We start from the raw sequence: 19,949 nt of genomic DNA, 5'->3' as shown, positions 1-19,949 counted from the left end.
TGATCTAGTAAAGTTCCTGTTCCCTGTTAAGTACTTTAAGGGCTTTCTAAACAAATGTGACCCAGCACATGAGACATTCTCTCCTATAAATTCATTGCTTGCTTTTTATTCTACGACACACCTTACTGTTTTAAAAACAGTAAGTAGGCAGGTAGGAACACTCAACCAAATAGTCCAGTGTGCTCTATAGTCTTTTAAGTATTTTATCTGTTGACAGCTGATTGAGACCCAGTAACTTAATTGCCGTTCCCTTAATAGATAACCATTTATCTGTGATAAAGTTACATATTTCTTTTTTTTTTTTTTTAGAAGATTTTATTTATTTGTTTGACAGAGAGACAGCAAGAGAGGGAACACAAGCAGGGGGAGTGGGAGAGGGAGAAGCAGGCTTCCTGCCTAGCAGGGAGTCCGATGGGGGGCTCAATCCCAGGATCCTGGCTCAATCCCAGCACAGGATCCTGACCTGAGCTGAAGGCAGACACTTAACAACTGAGCCACCCAGGTGCCCCAAAGGTATATATTTCTAAGTGATATTCAAGTAATATATATATATTTTTTTAAATTTTTTATTTTTTTAATAAACATATATTATTAGCCCCAGGGGTACAGGTCTGTGAATCACCATGTTTACACACTTCACAGCACTCACCATAGCACATACACTCCCCAGTGTCCATAACCCCACCACCCTCTCCCTATCCCCCTCCCCCCGGCCACCCTCAGTTTGTTTTGTGACATTAAGAGTGTCTTATGGTTTGTCTCCCTCCTGACCCCATGATATTCAAGTAATATTAAAGATGTTTGCATTTCTTATTTTCACCATGTCAGTCTGGATTGCCTTGGTACTTTTTTAATACCTGTCTCCCTATTAGACAATGCATTTTCAAGGGCTAGAATGCTTCCCTCATTCATCTTTGTGTTCTGTATGTCCAGCATAAGACTGGGTTCACTGTTCACTGTAGATATGTAATAAATATTAAACACATACATATATAGTTGTTTCAAAGGCCCAAACATGAGAAGAACTTTACAGAATTAGTGGAACGAAACCTAAGTACACATTATCTTGTATCTGCCACAATACCCTTCCTGCCCCCCACCCATAGGAAAATACTGGAAGAGGCCCATTTTCAGATTCCCATTGAGAGTTATGTAATAGTCCTCTTGGTACTCTAGCTGTAAGGAGGATTGTGTTTCTATTCTAAGTAGGAACGTGCATCTCTGGGAACCAAGCAAAAATGGATACGGATTTCATCGTAGTTGGAATTTCAAGAAGTGGTTTTTACTTCATTCTCCTAGGTACTACTCCCCCTGAAGTGCAAGGTCCAAAAGTTGCTTCAAATCTGGGGCAGGGTCCCCAAATCCGTTGTCCAATTGAGGCCAGTGTGGGTCAGACATTGTTACAGTGTCTGATAGCTTGCTAATTGCCAAGGCTAGGAATGCCTGCTTTTAGCCCCAAAAGCTTTCTTTGCACTGCCAAGAAATATGTATCTCTGTGGAGATATACATATATATATATATATATATATATATATATATATATATATATATCAATCAATCACCTGTTGGACCTTGGACCCAGTATAATTGTCTGCACTTAAACTAGAAGGAAAGTGGTTTCAAATAATTCTGCAGACAAATGTAAAACTTTTGTCTAGTATTTAAAATAGAATGAAACTTTGTAGTGTTGAGCAGGATTCAGGTCATTACTCTTTCTTCAAATTACTTCATCAAGGATGGTCATGGACTCAAATTGCCTGTAACATGGTTCTCCCTTCATAATTAAAACAAAATAAAACAATTGAGTACCTAGATTCTTACACTAATTTACTGGGTGGGATAGCGCTGGGACTTAATTTTCTTGACAGGGTTGATAATTTCATGCAAAATCCTTGAAAGTTATAAGAGCATACTTCTTACTTTACCCTGCCAGTGTGGGATCTTTTTGTTTTGCTTAACTTTGCTTTTGCTTCAGAACAGTTCCTGCTACCTAAATGAGTAGAGACTAGAGAAAGTGGAGTTTGTCAAGGAAATCTGAAATAAAAGGTCATGGAGATGTTATTGCTTCTAGTAGTATATCTTAAGAGGTAGCAATACATAGTTTTCTGGATGATTATACTGATTCTCATCTCTCGGTTGGTTCTTAAGGAGCTCATGATCTAATAGGTGCTTTTAGAACATTCAGAGAATATTCTTTCAGGAGAAGCTAAGCCCAAAGAGCTAGCCCTGTGCTTTGCTGGTCACTGGCCCAGTGCTCAGGATGTCCCAAGGAATGGAGCCATGTAACTCTGAGGGTGTCATGGCTTCATTTCTGGCATGCCCTTTGCGCTCTGAAGAACCACTTTTGCAGAAATAATTACTTATAAACCAAAGCTTGGATACGGTGGAAGAGAAGAAAGAAAAGGAAGAATGCAGGCAAAACAACTTTTAAGTCAGAGAGAAACTTTCATGGTGAATTTTCTCTGTGGGCTAAAGATTTCCTATGAAACTATCTTTATAAAAGGACACAGAAACGACTTTTTTTTTTTTTCCTGGAGAGAAACATTTGCCAAACTTTTTCCCCAGTCATAGCTGGAAAGGCAACTGCTAATCCAGCAGGAGATTGTTCTCAAAATAGCTGGGTTATTTATTTCTACTAATGGATCTAATTGATTATCACTCTAGGAGGGGAAGTTGCTGCTAACAGCTACATGGGAAAATGCTTGCAGACCAGTAGGACTTTTCGGGATGGTGCTGGACCAGTGTTCACAAAGCACAGTGCATGACCTACATCTCAATACACCTGGCTGTCTGTGGGCAGGCTAGTTGGAAACAACCAAGGAATGAACAAAGACATAACTTTGCGGCATTCCATAGCATTAAGGGTTTAAAGCCTGAGCCCTTAGCAGCCTGGAACGTTAAGAAGAGTCAAGGGCTTTTGTTATAGCTGTTTTTTTCCTTTAAAAACAACAACAACAACAACCAAACACACAACTTAATTGAGGTATAATTCAGTAAAAAAAAAAAAAATCACTACTTTTAAGTGTACAATTCCGTGATTTGTTTCAGTAAACTTACAGAATTGTGTAACCATCACCACAATCCAGTTTTATAACATTTTCGTCATGCCAAAAAGTCCTTTGTGACCATTGCTGTCATTCCTCATTCTCATTCTAAGCCCCAGGTAACCTCTAATATATTTCTGCTCTCTATAGTTTGTCTTACTAGGTATTTCATATAAATTGAATCATATAATATGTGGTCTTTTGTGACTTCTTTCACTTAGCATGATGTTCATCTATGTTGTGTGTATTGATACTTTATTCCTTTTTATGGTTGAATAATCATTTATGCACCAGTTGGTGGACATTTGAGGTATTTCTAACAAGGTACTTTTTTTTTTAAGATTTTATTTTTCTATTTTGGGGGGTGGGGAGGAGCAGAGGGAGAGGGACGAGCAGAGTTTGCACTGAGCACCAAGCCTGACATGGGGGCCGATCTCAGGACCCTGAGATTATGACCTGAGCCAAAACCAAGAGCCAGTTGCTTAGCTGACTAAGCTACCCAAGTGCCCCTAACAAGGTACTTTTTTTTTTTTTTTTAAGATTTTTTATTTATTGGAGAGAGAGAGACAGAGATAATGAGAGAGGACAGGAGCAGGGAGGAGAGGGAGAAACAGGCTACCCGCTGAGCAGGGAGCCTGATGTGGGACTCGATCCCAGGACTCTGGGATCATGACCTGAGCCAAAGGCAGTTGCTTAACCAACTGAGCCACCCACATGCCCAATAAGGTACTTTTTAAAGGGCCACATTACTGTCTGATACTTAAAAAGTAATTTTAAAATCAATTTAAAAATCAACTTGGAGAAACATAGGATTAGGAAGGCAAAATTCCTTCCTATTCCTATTCCTATTTCCTAAAAGGAAAACACTGACATTTTCAGATTTTGTAATTTAATTATGACTTGTAGTTATAGGGCAGAACCTTACAGCTTTTTTGACCCTCTGTTGGAGCTGTTACTTTGAGGTAATGAAGTTGCAAGCGGTGGATCACCTCATGCCTGATTTTCGTAGCTAACTGGCCTCCTGGGTCACTGTCTGTTGAGTAGGTTCTGATGAGCTGGGGGCACATCATCCATGTGCAGCTGATTCATCCATGAGCACATATGTGTCTTATAGAACAACAACAGTAATCGAAAACTGCTGCTGCTGAGTACATTAAATGATCAAGGCACTGCCCTTGATGCTACAGGTTGTCCTTGGCCTTTTATATGCAGTTCCTACTAAGACAGCAGTAAACTGATGTGTTGTATCCTGTGAGGTAGTGAACAGCCTTTTGAAGTAAGAGAAGCACAGAGCTAGAGAGAAGGGAAGGCTGGAGCTGCTACCGGACGTTAGGAGGCAAGCAGAACAAAGTGTCTCAGAGTTTCGGTGCTGAGACTGGTGGGTGGGTATCCAGGAAGAGAGTCTTCAGGCAGAAGGAGAGCAAGTACAAAATCCCTGTGGTGAGAATGGGTTTGACCTGTTCTGAGAACAGTCCAGAGGCCATTGTGCCTTGGAGCACAATGATTGGAGGCAGGGGACAGAGTGGCCAGAGTCCAAACCTGCTTCATTATGGGAAATATCCAGGCTTTTGGTGCCCTATCCTACTGTTAAGGATAATGCTCTCTGATAACCTTAATCTATGACAGATAGTTGAGCCTAAAACCATTGTAATATACGGGTAAACTACCTTTCATCATTTCTCCTCTCCTACTTAGATATTTCCAGTCATGTGTACTTTTTTAATGCTGACAGGGGAGACAGTGAAGGTTATTTTACAACAGTACCGTTTTCCACTTTGACGAGTGTTGGTTCGAGTGTGGTAGGATAGTACTTTCATACAGTGGTTATAGGAGCACATGTTGCAGCTGCTTTCTCCAAAGTATTTGGCAGTGTCTTTTTTTTTTTTTTTAAGGTTTTGTTTATTTGAGAGAGCGTGAGCAAGTGAGGGAGAGCGAGAGCGCAAGTGTGCAGGGGAAGGGGGGCAGAGGGAGAGGGAGAAGCAGACTTCCCACTGAGCAGGGAGTCCCATGCAGGGCTCGATCCTGGGACCCAAGGATGATGACCTGAGCTGAAGGCAGATGCTTAACCTACTGAGCCACTCAGGTACACCTGTCTGGTGGTATCTAACAAAATTGAAAAATCTGTCACAAACCCTGTGCTTCAGCAATTCTTTGTTTAGGTAATTTCTTCATACCTGTGTGTTCAAGGACACGTGTACAATCCCTTGCTCCATACTTGATATTAGCCATAACTTGTAAACCATCTAAATGCCACTCAGAGGAAATGAAGAAATTGGCTTACTTGATTGTGAAGGCTGGGAAGTCTGAAATGTGTAGGCAGGCTGGCAGACTAGAAGCTTATACTGCGGTCCACAGGCAGAATGTCATCTTCCTCAGGGAAACCTTAGTTTTATTCTAAAGGCTTTTCAGCTGATTAAATGAAGCCTACCCAGATTATTGAGAATAATGCTTAAAGTAAACTGGTTGTAGATGTTAACCACATCTGTAGCATTCCTTCACAGCAACACCTACGTTAGTATCTAATTGACTGACTGGGTACCATACCCGTCGTGCAGACTCCTAAAACTAGCTGTCACAATGGGATGCCATACAGAGGTTAAATAGGAATAGACTAGTCATTATACGACAAGGTGGACAGGTCTCAGGAACATAACACTGAATAAAAAAAAATGTGGCTGAAATGTATTATGATACCATTTATTAAAATGTACAAAGGAAAATTATATATCATTCATGACTAAATACATGTACATATAAAAGTATAAAATAGGAGTTAGAAAATGAACAGCATTCTTAATTGATGGCTCCCTAGGGAGAATCTACTGAGGTGGTTAGAGCATCCTGTGGTTTGGTAATGTCGTTCTGAAGTGTTGTGATTCCTTGATGCTGAAGGAAATCAATATGGTAGTATTGACCATTATTCCTATGAGGCCACAGGTAGTTGAGGAATCTTCTTTACTTTTTTTTTTTTTAAGGGAAATAGAAGAAGAATGTCAAATATTTGTTTGCTTGGGTAGAATTGGTGAATATTGTGCTGCCATTAGAAGATGTTATTCATAAAAAGTCAGGAGTACTATCACAAGAAATCATCTAAAAAGAAAATATTGTAGAGACTCCCATAATTTCTCATACTAGAATAGTGCTCTGTCATATAAGCATTTTCAGTCACTTGATCCGACAATCTAGTTCAAGGGGTTGAGTCCTGAGGGGTGAGTGCAAAGGTTAGCAGGGAGGCTGCCTGGGCATTACCTGTGGGACCTGATTAAGCAAGGTTTTTCAAGTTAGCATCTCAAAGCTTTGGTGTCTCACCCATAAAATGAAGATAATAATAATCATGTTGTTAGGATCTAATGAGACAGCCCATGTAAAATGTTAGGCATAGAGCCTGAAAAATAGTGGTACACCATAAACGTCAAATGTATCCCATAGGGAGAAAAAGGAATAAAATGTTCTCACTGAGTAAAAGAAATAACACTTTCAGTTTCCTTTGTATCCCACACTTTTCTAGAGGTTTTTGTATTCATGGTTTCTCTCATCCTGACGTGACACTTCAAGGTAGAATAGCCAGTATCATTTACTTTCATGGTACAGACAGAAAGTAAGGTATCTGGAGACATCTGTGGAAATGGGAATGTTCATCTGTTTGAAGAGTTGGCTAATATTTTAGACTTTTGTCTTGGAATATCAATTATTACAGTTGATTCAGTGTGTACTATCAAGTGCTTGGAAGAGCACATCAGTGTTCATAAATACTTATCTCATTGAATCTTTATACTCCTCATGAGATCCAAATGATCATTATTTACATTTAATAGAGGAGGAGATTGAAGCTTAGCGAGGTGTTTATGTGATTTGCCCAGGGTTCCCCCCCTCCCCCGCCCAGTTTTTTTCATCCCATGTTCCCCTGGCCCGTTACTACTGGGATGGTGGGTTAAAAATGATAGATAATACAAATTGATAAACACTGTAAGTTGATAGCTAGTAGCATAGATAGGTAATACAGATTGAAGGAGAACCAAAACACTATTCACATTTGATTGATAAGCATTTTTGTGTTTTATGAATTTGATGCTTGAATATTTCTTCTGTAACTTAATACTTCAAGCAAAACATCTCTGTTGTCTTATTTTCCTTTACTTGGCTTGTGCTCACCATTTAAGATGGGTATGAAAAATACAAAACTCTACTAGAGATTCTTAAATCACTTTTAAAAGCTTATTCCAGTATAAATATTACCCGCATTTTTCAAATGAGAAGTACCAAATAATTTGTCCTTGGTCTTGTACAGAATTGAAAAAAGGAATGTAAAGAAACCAGTTCTTAGAAATTTAAATTCAGCTCAGTTTAACTATCTGGCTAGTCATAATTGTATTAATTTATGCTTCATAGTCTATAGTTCCATACTGGTGAAGGTAATAATTTTTCAAAAATGAAAGAAAAAATACAAATAGTGAGGAAACTAAAGCCATCCTGAGATTGTATAATTATGTTTAAAATTATAATGTGTTGGTCTGCAGGAAGCAAAGGAAAAAGCATGAGATAAATGGACCAGCTAGAAATCTAGTGGAAAGTGCTTTCTAGTTCTGAATGGTCTATTCCTCAACATTTTGTTTAGAACAGCTAATCGTTAATTTCCTACTCTCACTGATTGAGCTTCCTCCCCACCCCCACTGAGCTTTTATCTTCTTCATATGAGACTCTTCTTCATATGAGACTCAGCACAAGTAGTACAGTGATATCACCAGTTATTTTAGTTTAGACTACCCATGTTGCTCTCTGAATGGAAATGAAACTCATTCTGGTTGAAACTGATTTGGCAAATTATCCTCCTTGCCAGGCATTAACAGGTAAAATACATACTAAGCTTTTGTTACTGATTATAACAAAATAGTGTTTCTTGGACCATTAATACCTTTTATAATTTATTTTGTTTTTGTACTTTGTATCTTGAACCTTTTATTCTTAGTGCCAAACCTACATTAAAATGGATTTGTTCATTACTACTGGTGATTTTCTCAAAATCCTAGGCTATATAAGAAATTTGGGTCTCAACAAGCCTTAACAAAGCATATGACCTTTGACCCAATTAAAAAAAAAAAGAGGGGCCCATTCAATTGACAAAGACAGCCACTGCTACTTATAAAACTTTGCAGATTGTGGAATACAAAGGCAGCACTGCTTTTTTGTTCCTGGGTTCAAAAATTCATGTACTTCAGCTGAAATTACTAGATTAATGGCCAAGAGCCAGGGTAGAAGCGGATTTTCCACTGTTCAAAGGGACCAGAGTTCCTGGGGGAAAATATTTCTGTAGCTAAAGCTAAATAATAAGGAATTGAAGTATTTGTTGAACTTTCAAGCTTAAAAACTTGTATTTTTGGGGCGCCTGGGTGGCTCAGTGGGTTAAGCCTCTGCCTTCAGCTGAGGTTGTGATCCCAGGGTCCTGAGATAGAGCTCCGCTTCAGGTTCTCTCCTCAGCAGGGAGCCTGCTCCCACCCGCCTACCCCCCCAACCCCCCACCCCACCTGCCTCCCTGCCTACTTGTGATCTCTCTCTCTGTCAAATAAATAAATAAAATCTTTTAAAAAACAACAACAAAAAAACCCTTATATTTTTCTATGAAGCTTATTGTAGTCCCAGGTCTTAGTAGTTAACTTGTTTTTCCCCAGTAGCATCATTTGGATAGTGGTTTATGCTTGGTGTTAACTTTGGAAGTTCTTGTTAATTGTTTTTCATATTTTAAGATAGGACTTACATGTAAGCATTTCAAGAATTATATTAAGAGACCAAATTATATTTTCCCCTTATTTGGGTAAGCTGAACTAGGAATAATCTTAAGAAAGAACAGGGGCGCCTGGGTGGTTCAGTGGGTTAAAGCCTCTGCCTTCAGCTCATGTCATGACTCTAGGGTCCTGGGATTGAGCCATCAGGCTCTCTGCTCAGCAGGGAGCCTGCTTCCACCTCTCTCTCTCTGCCTGCCTCTCTGCCTGCTTGTGATCTCTGTCTGTCAAATAAATAAATAAAATCTTAAAAAAAAAAAGAAAGAAAGAAAGAACACAGGTCTGGGCTTCTTTTTATGACTGCTTATATGCTAGTAGGGGGGTTAACTCTGTATCTGTTTCCTTATATTATTACCCGCTGAGACTCAGCATTAAAAGATTAGTGTAAGAATTTTAAATGATGTTTTTTTAAAGTTTTATCTTTTAATTAAAACTTACCTTCTCGGGACGCCTGGGTGGCTCAATTGGTTAAGCCGCTGCCTTCGGCTCAGGTCATGATCCCAGGGTCCTAGGATCGAGTCCTGCATCAGGCTCCTTGCTCTGCAGGGAGCCTGCTTTTCTCGCTGCCTCTGCCTGCTTGTGTGTACTCTCTCTCTCTCTCTCTCTCTCTGGCAAATAAATAAAATCTTAAAAAAAAAAAAAAAACTTACGTTCTCAACATCCAGACTTGGTCTCGTAAAATTATTATAAGAATTTTAAAAGAGATATTTGAAGAGTAGTTTTATCTTTTTATTAAAAAGTAATTATTTTCTAATGAAGTTATTAGATTTTAAAAATTACTGGGGCACCTGGGTGGCTCAGTGGGTTAAGCCTCTGCCTTCATCTCGGGTCATGATCTCAGGGTCCTGGGATCGAGCCCCCATCGGGCTCTGCTCAGGGAGGAGCCTGCTTCCCACTCTCTCTCTGCCTGCCTCTCTGCCTACTTGTGATTGCTCTCTCTGTCAAATAAATAAAAAAATCTTTTAAAAAAAATTACTGAAACTCTCATACATTACTGATGGGAATGTAAAATGGCACAAGCACTCAGGAAGATAGTTTGGCAGTTTCTTAGAAAATTGAACATATAACTACCATATGATGCAGCAGTTGAACTCCTAGATATTTATCCTAGAGATATGAATACTTACGTTCACGAGAAAACCCCTATGTGATTGTCCATGTCAGGTGTATTTGCAATTGCAGAAGACTATAAACAACCCATATATTCAATGGGCAAATGTATAAATTGTGATACATTCATGCTGTGGAATACTACCAGCCAAAAAAGGGAATAAACTATTGATAACACCCAGCAACTTGGATGGCTCTTATGTGCATTGTGCTGAGTGAAAAAACCAGTCTCAAAGGTCACATACTGTATAATTCCATTTATATAACATTCTCACAATGACAAAATTACAGTGATTAAAATCAGTGGTTGCCAAGACTGTTGAGGATGATGTGGCTATAGAGGGGTTGCATGAGGGCGATCATTGTGCTAATGGAATATTTCTATATTATAACTGTGGTGATGGTTAAACAAATCTGCATATGTGGTAAAATTTCATAGAAATAATGTACCCTCTCCCCCAAATGAGTGATATAAAAACCGGTAAATACAAATAAAGTCTGTAGTTTAGCTAATAAGTGTTGTACCATTGTCAGTTTCCTGGTTTTGATACTGTACTATGGTTATATAAGTTACCATTAGGGGAAGCCTACCTGAGAATTCCGTGCAGTTTTTACAACTTCTTGTGAATGTTAAATGATTTCAAAATGGCTTAAAAACAAAACGGGAATTGAGAAAGATGATAGAAATAGCAGCTGTGGCCACAGGTCCCTGTGATCAGGTGTTGAGGCTTGCCATCTTACAGAGAGACTGGTAGGGGAGTCATCCTTGGCTTTGGGGCTTTATGACTATTGGTTGTGAATGGGGCTCAGACAGGGGCTCTAATAACACAGGGTGAATGGACTTCCAGTTGAGCACAGCAGATTGACCATGAGGTTTTTTTTTTTTTCTTTTTCTTCAAATAATACATTAATTGAAAGCAGCAGAACTTTAAAAGGAAGGGAGGGAACCGTAAACCCATGCTGTAAAGGCTTGAAAAAACACTTAGCAGTTGACAAAAGGCCTAAGAAAATTGGGGGTGATAGAAAATGGACAGAGGAGTGGTATGTGCCTTGAGAAAACCTAAAGAATCTGCAGTGGGAGAACTGATGAGGGTGGAGCCATTCACCCAGAGGCTGAGGAGCAGCCCCACAGAAGGTTGGGATGGAGGGGACACCCAGGGCTGGAGTAGGAGTTACACAGGTTGGTTAAACTGCTAGTTTCCCTTTCCTACCCCAGTCACCAGTACTACCAGCAGCTCTCTCTGCCTGGCAGACTGGAGATTTAATCTTAGGGTATATTGAATCAGAGGAGTTCTCCATGTGAAAACACCAGCAGGAGGGAAGAAACCCTGGAGCAGAGAGCAGGGGAGTTCAGTAAAAATCAGGCCACTAAACTGTGGAATTCCCAACCCACTCCCCTTTGTGATGGGGAAAGCTGACCACCTGGTGATTGCCTTTTCCCCTACCCTTAATAGAAAATGAGAAATTTCTCTGAAGAGACTCAGTGGGCCCTGGTTACTGTCACAGGGCCAGTTTCTCTATAGCTGACTTGTCCAGTCACTCCAAATGAAGCCTAGTCAACAACCACCCTGTGTATACACCCACACCCACAAGCTTCAAACCACCATTCTAGGGCTTTACTCTTTTTTTTTCTTTTTAAAGATTTTATTTATTTATTTGACAGACAGATCACAAGTAGGCAGAGAGGCAGGCAGAGAGAGAAGAGGAAGCAGCCTCCCTGCCGAACAGAGAGCCTGATGTGGGGCTCGATCCAGGACCCTGGGATCATGACCTGAGCCAAAGGCAGAGGCTTTAACCCACTGAGCCACCTAGTCATCCCTCTTTCGGGCTTTACTCTTAAATACGAACTGGTGATCACGTTTCACCAGATGTTTCATGAAAGTCTCCAACATAAAAGACAGATGGATACCAAACAATGAAAAGAAATAATCAGGAGATAACATGGGGACCTGGAAGAAAATAACAAAAATATTACTTTCAAGTATCATATGGTTTCACTTATTTGTGGAGCATAACAAATAATATAGAGAACAAGGGTAGATGGAGAGGAGAAGGGAGTTGAGGGAAATTGGAAGGGGAGGTGAACCATGAGAGACTATGGACTCTGAAAAACAACCTGAGGGTTTTGAAGGGGTGGGGGGCGGGTGGGAGGTTGGGGGAACCAGGTGGTGGGTATTAGGGAGGGCACAGATTGCATGGAGCACTGGCTGTGGTGAAAAAACAATGAATACTGTTACGCTGAAAATAAATAAAAAATTTAATTTAAAAGAAAAGAAAGAAAGAAAAAATTAAAATTTTTAAAAAAGAAATTAAAAAATAAACAAAATTTTTTAAAAATAAAAAAATATTACTTTCAGTTTGATTCAAATTAGAGACAATATTACATTCACAAAACGAGAATGCGATGCTTTTAAAAAGGAATAACCGGGGGTGCCTGGTTGACTTGGTTAAGTATCCAACTCTGGTTGACTTGGTTAAGCATCCAACTCTGGGTTTCAGCTTAGGTCATGATCTCATGGGTCATGGGATTGAGCCCTGCACTGGGCTCCGCACTCAGTGGGGGAGTCTGCTTGAAGTTTCTTTACTTCTGCCCCTACCCCTTCTCTCATGCTCACTCACTCGTGCTCTATCTCTCAGATAAATCCTGAAGAGAAACAGGATGAGGGGTGCAGGAGGATAACTAAAGTCTCTGAAAGAGCCCTAGTGGGGACGCAGCGCAAGATTCTGTCTCTCCTCTCTCTGCCCCTCCCTGCCCTTGGGTGCACTCCCTCCCTCCCTCTCTCCAAAATAAATAAATCTTTAAAAATAAAATAACATAATAAAAGAGTTTGGAATGTGAAGTTGTTAGCTGTCAGAAATGGGGAAACAAAAAGTGGAAAATCAGAGAAGAAAGGTAAAATGATTAGAGAAGAAATCAGGGTATGTAAAATACTCATCAGAATTTCAGAAAGTTGGGAGAGATAAGAAATAAAATAGGAACATTTTTCAGACCTAAAGGATGTAATTTTTTATATGGAAGGGGTGAATCAAGTGCCCAGTAAAATAAATGAAAAAAGTCCCACGCTGAGGTAGACCATTACGTAGTACACAGAGCTTCCAGAAATAAGCATCCCCCTACCAAAGTTCTATACAAAGGAAGAAGAAATGACAACTGACTTATCAATAGCAAAACCGGATGTTAAAAATAGTGGAGCAATATCTTTAAAATTCTAAGGGAGAATCCACTTGAGCTCTGTAATACTCTACCCAGCAAAATATCAATCAAATGTCAAGGTAAAGATAATTTCAGACACATGGGGACTCAGACTTACCTCTTGGGCATCATTTCTTAGGTTTCTCTTGGAAAATGATCTCCAGCAAATAGGAATAAATAAGAAAGAGGAAGGTGTGGAGTCCAGGTAACAAAAACTCTAACACAGGGGATCAGAAAGGGACATGCAAGGGTAACAGCATGGCAGGGACAGTCAGGCCAGACTGAGCAAGAGGATGGAGAGTCCTTGGAGGAAGTTCTGGGAGAAAATGGAATGGAAGATTAGCTGACAACTTTGTGCATTTGAAAAATACTGATAGACTTCTGTTAGATGTGATAGAGCATGTGGAAAAATTTAAGGTGGATTCATTGAAAACTAAGCTGGGAGGAGGGGGATGAGATGATTGTTAATCCCAGGAGAAAGAGAGACCGTATCAAGAAAGGAAACATAATCCTTAGTATATTCCTTGCATTGTATGACGGGTATTTACAAAGTCCTAATAAACACTATCGACTTACTAGGAAATTGCCCTTTAATTATATAGGAAAGATTGAAGTAGGGAAAGGGGTGGTGTGGAGAGCGGAGCCCTCATGTACTGTAGTAGAAAGCCAGCGGTTATTTTCCAAAATTGAAAAATCAAGAATATTATCCAAAACTATGGAAATAAATACAAGAATAACAGCTTAGTTGAAAGTGCTCTTGGGAGTAAGTTCAGGTCTGAGGGATTGTTTTTCATGATAAGCCTTTATCACTGTTTGATAAAATAAAGGTTATTCTCTCTGTACTGATTTATAAAGGAGAACCTTTTTATCCAGCAGAGCATGTATATCAAGTATCTGCCTCTTTGAATGTTGGGTATTTTTCATTCTTTTTATTGCTTGGTCCTCTACAAACAGGGTTCACATTTTGAGGGGGAGAGTAAGGAGACTTGAATGGTCTGTCTGGAATGATTAATACTGTGAAGCTCATTATTCGTAGGTGGAATGTATTTGTAGATACATTCAGTCACCATGTGTTCTGAGTCAAGAAGTCAGAGCCCTGTTGGAACGGTCTCTACTTCGATTTAGGATATTTTAAATTTAGGTCAACAGTCTAAATAATTGCCTGTCTCAATAGTTACCATAGAAACAATAGTTTCTATGTTTATTACTTTCTAGTGCTACAGGAATGACACTTTCAAAAAGGAAAACTATAACATTTGCATGCTATGGCATCATGAAATCCATGATAGGGAAACCATGCCTTCCCATCTACTGTGTGCATAGGACCTACCACTTGATGGTTACTACATAAGTACTTAATGAAAAAACAAGATCTCAGAAATTTCTGTTCAAGACATTGCTCATATAATTAAGTTCCAATCATGTGCACCTGTTTTTAACCCTAGCCTGACAACCATTAACCTACTTAAACCCCAAAGGGAGCATCAGCTTCTGGCCCCACAGCCCCTGTGGGGTATGCTTTGTAGGTATGCGTATCTGCCACTTGCTCCACTTACAGTAGGTTCTAGGCAGCCCTTGGGCAATGGAAAAGGGTTACACATGCCTAGCTGGTGCAAGGACCCTGTTCCATCCGTAAGGAAATATGTGCTCTTTATTATTTGAAATAAACGTTCATGGCATTGTAGACTATACTGGCAAGCATACATAGGTATCCCAGGTTATGTAGTGACAAAATCTAAAGATTATTTGATCTACTGTTTGCTTACTTTATTAGTTTGTTTTGTTTATTTGTCAGAATGTTATGGAACATTTCAATCCTGGGCTACGAAATTTAATAAACCTAGGAAAAAATTATGAAAAAGCTGTTAATGGTAAGTCTCTTCTAAATTTATAAATATAGTGCACATATAAAAACCATTCAGTAAATATTTTACTTATTTATTTTGATGTGCTTAATAGTGAATTTTTTAAAGATCTTTAAGTTGGTTGAAATTATTTAATTCTACGGAAGTTTGCAATGATAGGATATTAGTGTATTTGAAATGAATAAATGGAATCATAGACTGTTATAAGTGATACATTTAATGATCAAATCATGGTTGTTGATGTGACTCGGTATTTTATGTCATTGCCGTCAATATGTTTTCCACTGTGCAAAACAAATTCTTTGTGAATTAATAACGTATGAAATGTGTATTTAAGATATTTGTTAGTATCTTGTAGCAGAGGAATTGTTCTCTTTATAAAGAAGAATCTCTTGCCTTTGGGTCTATAATTTTGATAGTGATATGAGCAAATTTTTAGCCTGAATGGAAAAATTAAAGGTTGAACTTAGATCTCATTTCAAGATGAGTGTTTTCTGTAAAATGAATTCAAACATTGCTTTTGTCTCTCTGTGTGAACCAGACTTGTTCACTAGTTTCAAGACTTTTTTTTTGAGATAGCTGACCTGCATCTCTACATGCATTTCCCTACTAAAAGGTGAATGTTATCAATGATCACCTTAAAAACTTGAGATGCCAAATCACCAAATTCTAACACAGTCAAAACAATTCTCCTTACGTAACAAGTGTCACCCCCAAAATGTTCAGACCCCATTTCACCCTATACCACACTAAGACCACCAAGTAATGTAAGTAGAAAATTTAGTTTTTAACAGTTTTAGATTTGAAAACTTAAGATCAGGTTATGTGTTTTTTTATGTATAGCTTGTTTCTCCCTTTCACCATGGCCCACCTTTGGTTGTTACCTCTTGAGATTTTGAGAATAAACCCATGAACTTACACACCCTCCGCATAAGTATGCCCCAGGAAAAGGGGGGTATGGTAGCTAGACTTTGGATGACAGGTGTCCAGTTGTCATAGTCACGGAAAAGTAAAGTGCTTATTTACTTTCTTCTGCATCTCTGTGCTGTTTGCCAGACATTTGCAGCGCTCGGAAATCCTCCCTCATCCCCCAAGCAGTATCAGTGACTTCTGTAGGTAACCCCTCACCCTTTCAAAGATCAGGAAGGAGACTTGTTTCAGAATTCTTGCACAGCTGACTCTCCCTTGATGACTTCTTAGCACAAGGCCACAAAGTCATTGCCTTGGATGCCCATGTGAAGGAAATCACTATGACCCCCAGTGGTTGGTTTGTTTGTTTGGTTGGTTTTTTCTAGCGCTTGTTACCTCTCTGAGGCAGAGTTTTATAAGGTGACTCAATGACCTGCCAGCAGCTTAGTCTCTTGCTAACAAGGCTTCTCCCTAAAGGGACTATTCTGCACTTCTAAAGTATTTCCAGGTTTCTTTGCAGGCCATCTGTTTTTGACTGAAGCCATTGAGAAATCAAGAAGAATTTGTAAAGTCCTTGAAGAATTTGTAGCATAGTTTAGGATGCCACATGTGCATTTGACACTTGGGTCATAAATCAGGACAACATGCGAAGCTAACAAAGAGCATGGAATGAGCAGCATCACAGGAATTTGAGTAGTGAAAGTTGGTGGGGAATGGAGCAGGCAGTGGGCCTTGTAGGAGCTGTGCTAACTGACGGATGTTAAGTTTCAGGCAGAAAAGACAGCACCCAAGCCAAGATCTGAGACCCACACTGGCATGGGTGGGAAGCTGTTGGGGAATAGTAAAATACAAGGTGGAGTAGGGTCAGGTTATTAATGCATTTGAATGCAGCGTCAGTTACCTATTGTCACCTTATCAAGGGTCCCTAAACTTGGTGGCCTAAGACAATAGTTTATTATTTCTCAAGGTCCTGTAAAGACAGTGCAGTTCTCTAGCCCCCAGGGGCTCAGTCCTGCAGCTGCAGTCAGCCAGGGCGCTGGGCTCCTTCCCTCCCTCCTTCCCAGCGACACAGCAGGCTGTTGCAAGAGTGCAGACCTCTGTGGGAGTTATCCTGCTGACATCCCATTGGCCAAGGCAAGTCAGATGACCAAACCACCCATCGATGTATAGGCAACTACAAAGGTTGGGAATTCTGGGAGGTGTGGTTTATTGAAGGCCATTACTATACAAATCTACCATGAACTCTATGACATATGGGCTTACACTTTGGGCAGTAGAGGCCATTACAAGTTTTTGAGCAGAATTGTAGCCTGATGAAATCATATCTTAAGGGAAAATTAATCTGGTAGAAGTATATAGATTAGATAGGTAAATTAGTTGGTCAACTACTAAAATAGAACAAATGTGCTTTGTTTCCTTAAAACAATAAGTGATAGAAACTCTCTTAAACTCTCTTATTCACAAAGCGGGGATGGCAAAATTATGAGAATATTGTTTGACTCTTTATTAAGTTCTGGATCAATTATGTAGTTTTTAAAGTTAGCTCTACTTTATTGTAAAAGCAAGGACATTTTGCCATTCTGAAGTTAGGGTTTGTTTTTTTTTTTTTTTTAAGATTTTATTTATTTAGGGGCAACTGGGTGGCTCAGTAGGTTAAAGCCTCTGCCTTCGGCTAGGGTCATGATCCCAGGGTCCTGGGATCGAGCCCCGCATCGGGCTCTCTGCTCAGTGGGACGCCTGCTTCTCTTTCTCTCTCTGCCTGCCTCTCTGCCTACTTATGATCTCTATCAAATAAATAAGATGTTTTAAAAAAAAGATTTTGTTTATTTATTTGACAGGCAGAGATCATAAGTAGGCATGGAGGCAGGCAGAGGCTTTAACCCGCTGAGCCACCCAGGCGCCCCCTGCCATTCTGAAGTTAGTTTTAAACATAAGTCATCAGTTAATGAAAAATTTCAACATAATGTGTGAATGCAAACCAAAAATTTTGTTTATATGTTGTGTAAAACTTCATGCCATTCTTCCACTGCTTTTCAGCTTTATCTGTATCTTAAAATATAAAATCTTCATACTAAAATATTGCACGTATTAGCTTGACAGTTTATTGGATACCAACCTTGTTTTTAGGTGGAGTCCTCTCTTCTTCCGTTCTAGCTGACACCAGAGAATCAGAAAGCACTATAATTTAGAACTGAGAAGGTGACCTTAGCTGGAGTTTAATGCACTCCCTCTGATTTGCCACTGACCTTGGGCATGTCCCAGCATATTTCCACTCCACTCTCCTTCATGAAACAGGTTGATAATACCTCTGACCAACATCTTCATATTCTTGGGTAGATGAACTTAGGTAATGGCATGGAAAGTCCACATAAATGCTACTTGTTATTCTTTTTTTGCAATTATACTTTAAGGTTATTCTCAAACTTATGAAATAACTATAATAGAGCATTACTACTTTTTTGGCTAGTAATATCTTCAGCTGGACTTGTACATAATTTGTTCTGTAACTCCCCCTTTTAGACTTGAAATGCCTTTTTAATTCACCATTTTAAAACAATACCCGTTATAAAATTGGGGCAAAGCCATTGGAATGGCCTCTGGTTTTCTTCACAGTAAAAGGAAAGGAATCTTAGAGATTCCTAAGGGCTCTTTTAGCTCCAAAATTCTGTATTCCTCAAAGTTAGTCTTTGAAGTAAATTTTCTTCAAAATCATTCTAAATAGGTTAGGTCTTATTGAAAAGCCTGGTTTTTGTAAAGTGAAAGAAGGAATCCATATTAATAACTTTCATTTGTTTGTTCAGTGCTCATGTTAAGACATTTTCTTGATGATCGTCCTTTGTTTCAGAAAGGATAGCTACCTTTATAAGTAAGGTAGAATTCAAACCTAGGTCTCTCTTGCCCCCAATTCCCCTCCCCAAAGAAAAAGAAAGGAAAAGAAAAATCAAAAACAGATTTTTGTACCTTAAAATTTAGTCATCAGAATCAATTTGAAAGGAGAGATACTATTTTAAGATGATTAGAATCCAGCTTCTATTCTAATCATCTTAAAATAGCAATGAAAGCTTCCCTCGTCTCTGAGAAAAAGGTGGTGGGGGGAGGATAGAACCTTCAGTTACTTTTCAGGTCATTCTGTTCTGTTTCTAGAATGATAATGTATTTCAAATATCATAGATTTTTTTTCCCTGACAACAAATATATTGGTTGTGGCTCAGAATACCTTTTTCTTTCTTACTTTTTTAATTTTTATTTTTTTGAGATTTTATTTATTTATTTGACACAGAACAAGCAAGAGAGAGGGAGAGAGACACAGAGACAGAGAGCAAGCACAAGTAGGGGGAATGGCAGGCAGAGGAGAAGCAGGCTCCCCAGTGAGCAAGGAGCCTGATATGGGGCTCGATCCCAGGACTCTGGGATCATAACGTAAGCCAAAGACAGAGGCTTAACGACCGAGCCACACAGGCACCCCTAACTAATAATGCTGCAGACCTGTAGAGCTGTAGAATAACTAGCTGAGGAAAGATTTCTTGCTGGAGTGAATATGTTTGCAGCCCTTATTTGATGTTGAAAACACATTCACTCTGGAACTGGCATCGTGATGAAGGCAGGATCTTTTCTGGACTTCCAGAGCCTGTTGTTAAGGTTCTCCAGGTCTTGTCTAAGGTGAGGATCCTATAGGGTTTTGCACTGAGTGGGGGCCTCTGGAAGTGCAGTGGAGGGACCTCTGCCCCTCACACAGCTATTAAGCACCAGCCCTGCCTTCTGAAAGCCATCCTTGGCACAGCCCAAACCTTCCTGCAGCCTGAAGGGGCTGAGAGGTATTTGGAAGCAAACCTCCATGGCACTTACTCTTGTCTTTGTCTAAGTGATGATTTTTTTGTGTTACCTTCCTTGTCTAGCTATGATCCTTGCGGGAAAAGCCTACTATGATGGAGTGGCTAAGATTGGTGAGATTGCCACCGGGTCCCCTGTGTTGACAGAGCTGGATGAGCTGACCAACCATTATATACAAACACAAGTTAAGCTGGTTCCAGGGCCTTTCCTCCTGTGAGCC

General features: G+C 39.6%; 1 pseudogene across 1 annotated transcript in view; it reads left to right on the top strand.

Annotated features, from left to right (window-relative positions):
- Window positions 1-19,949, top strand: part of LOC308355939 (BAR/IMD domain-containing adapter protein 2-like 1) — a 73,009-nt pseudogene that overhangs the window by 17,546 nt on the left and 35,514 nt on the right. The window contains exons 3-4 of the transcript in view: window positions 14,920-14,995; window positions 19,795-19,881. The product of the transcript in view is annotated as a BAR/IMD domain-containing adapter protein 2-like 1 (transcript). The remainder of the gene's footprint in view (window positions 1-14,919; window positions 14,996-19,794; window positions 19,882-19,949) is intronic.

The sequence above is a fragment of the Martes martes genome (assembly GCF_963455335.1).
Source record: "Martes martes genome assembly, chromosome: 15".
NCBI lineage: Eukaryota > Metazoa > Chordata > Mammalia > Carnivora > Mustelidae > Martes > Martes martes.
This window is presented reverse-complemented; position numbering and strand designations above follow the sequence as displayed.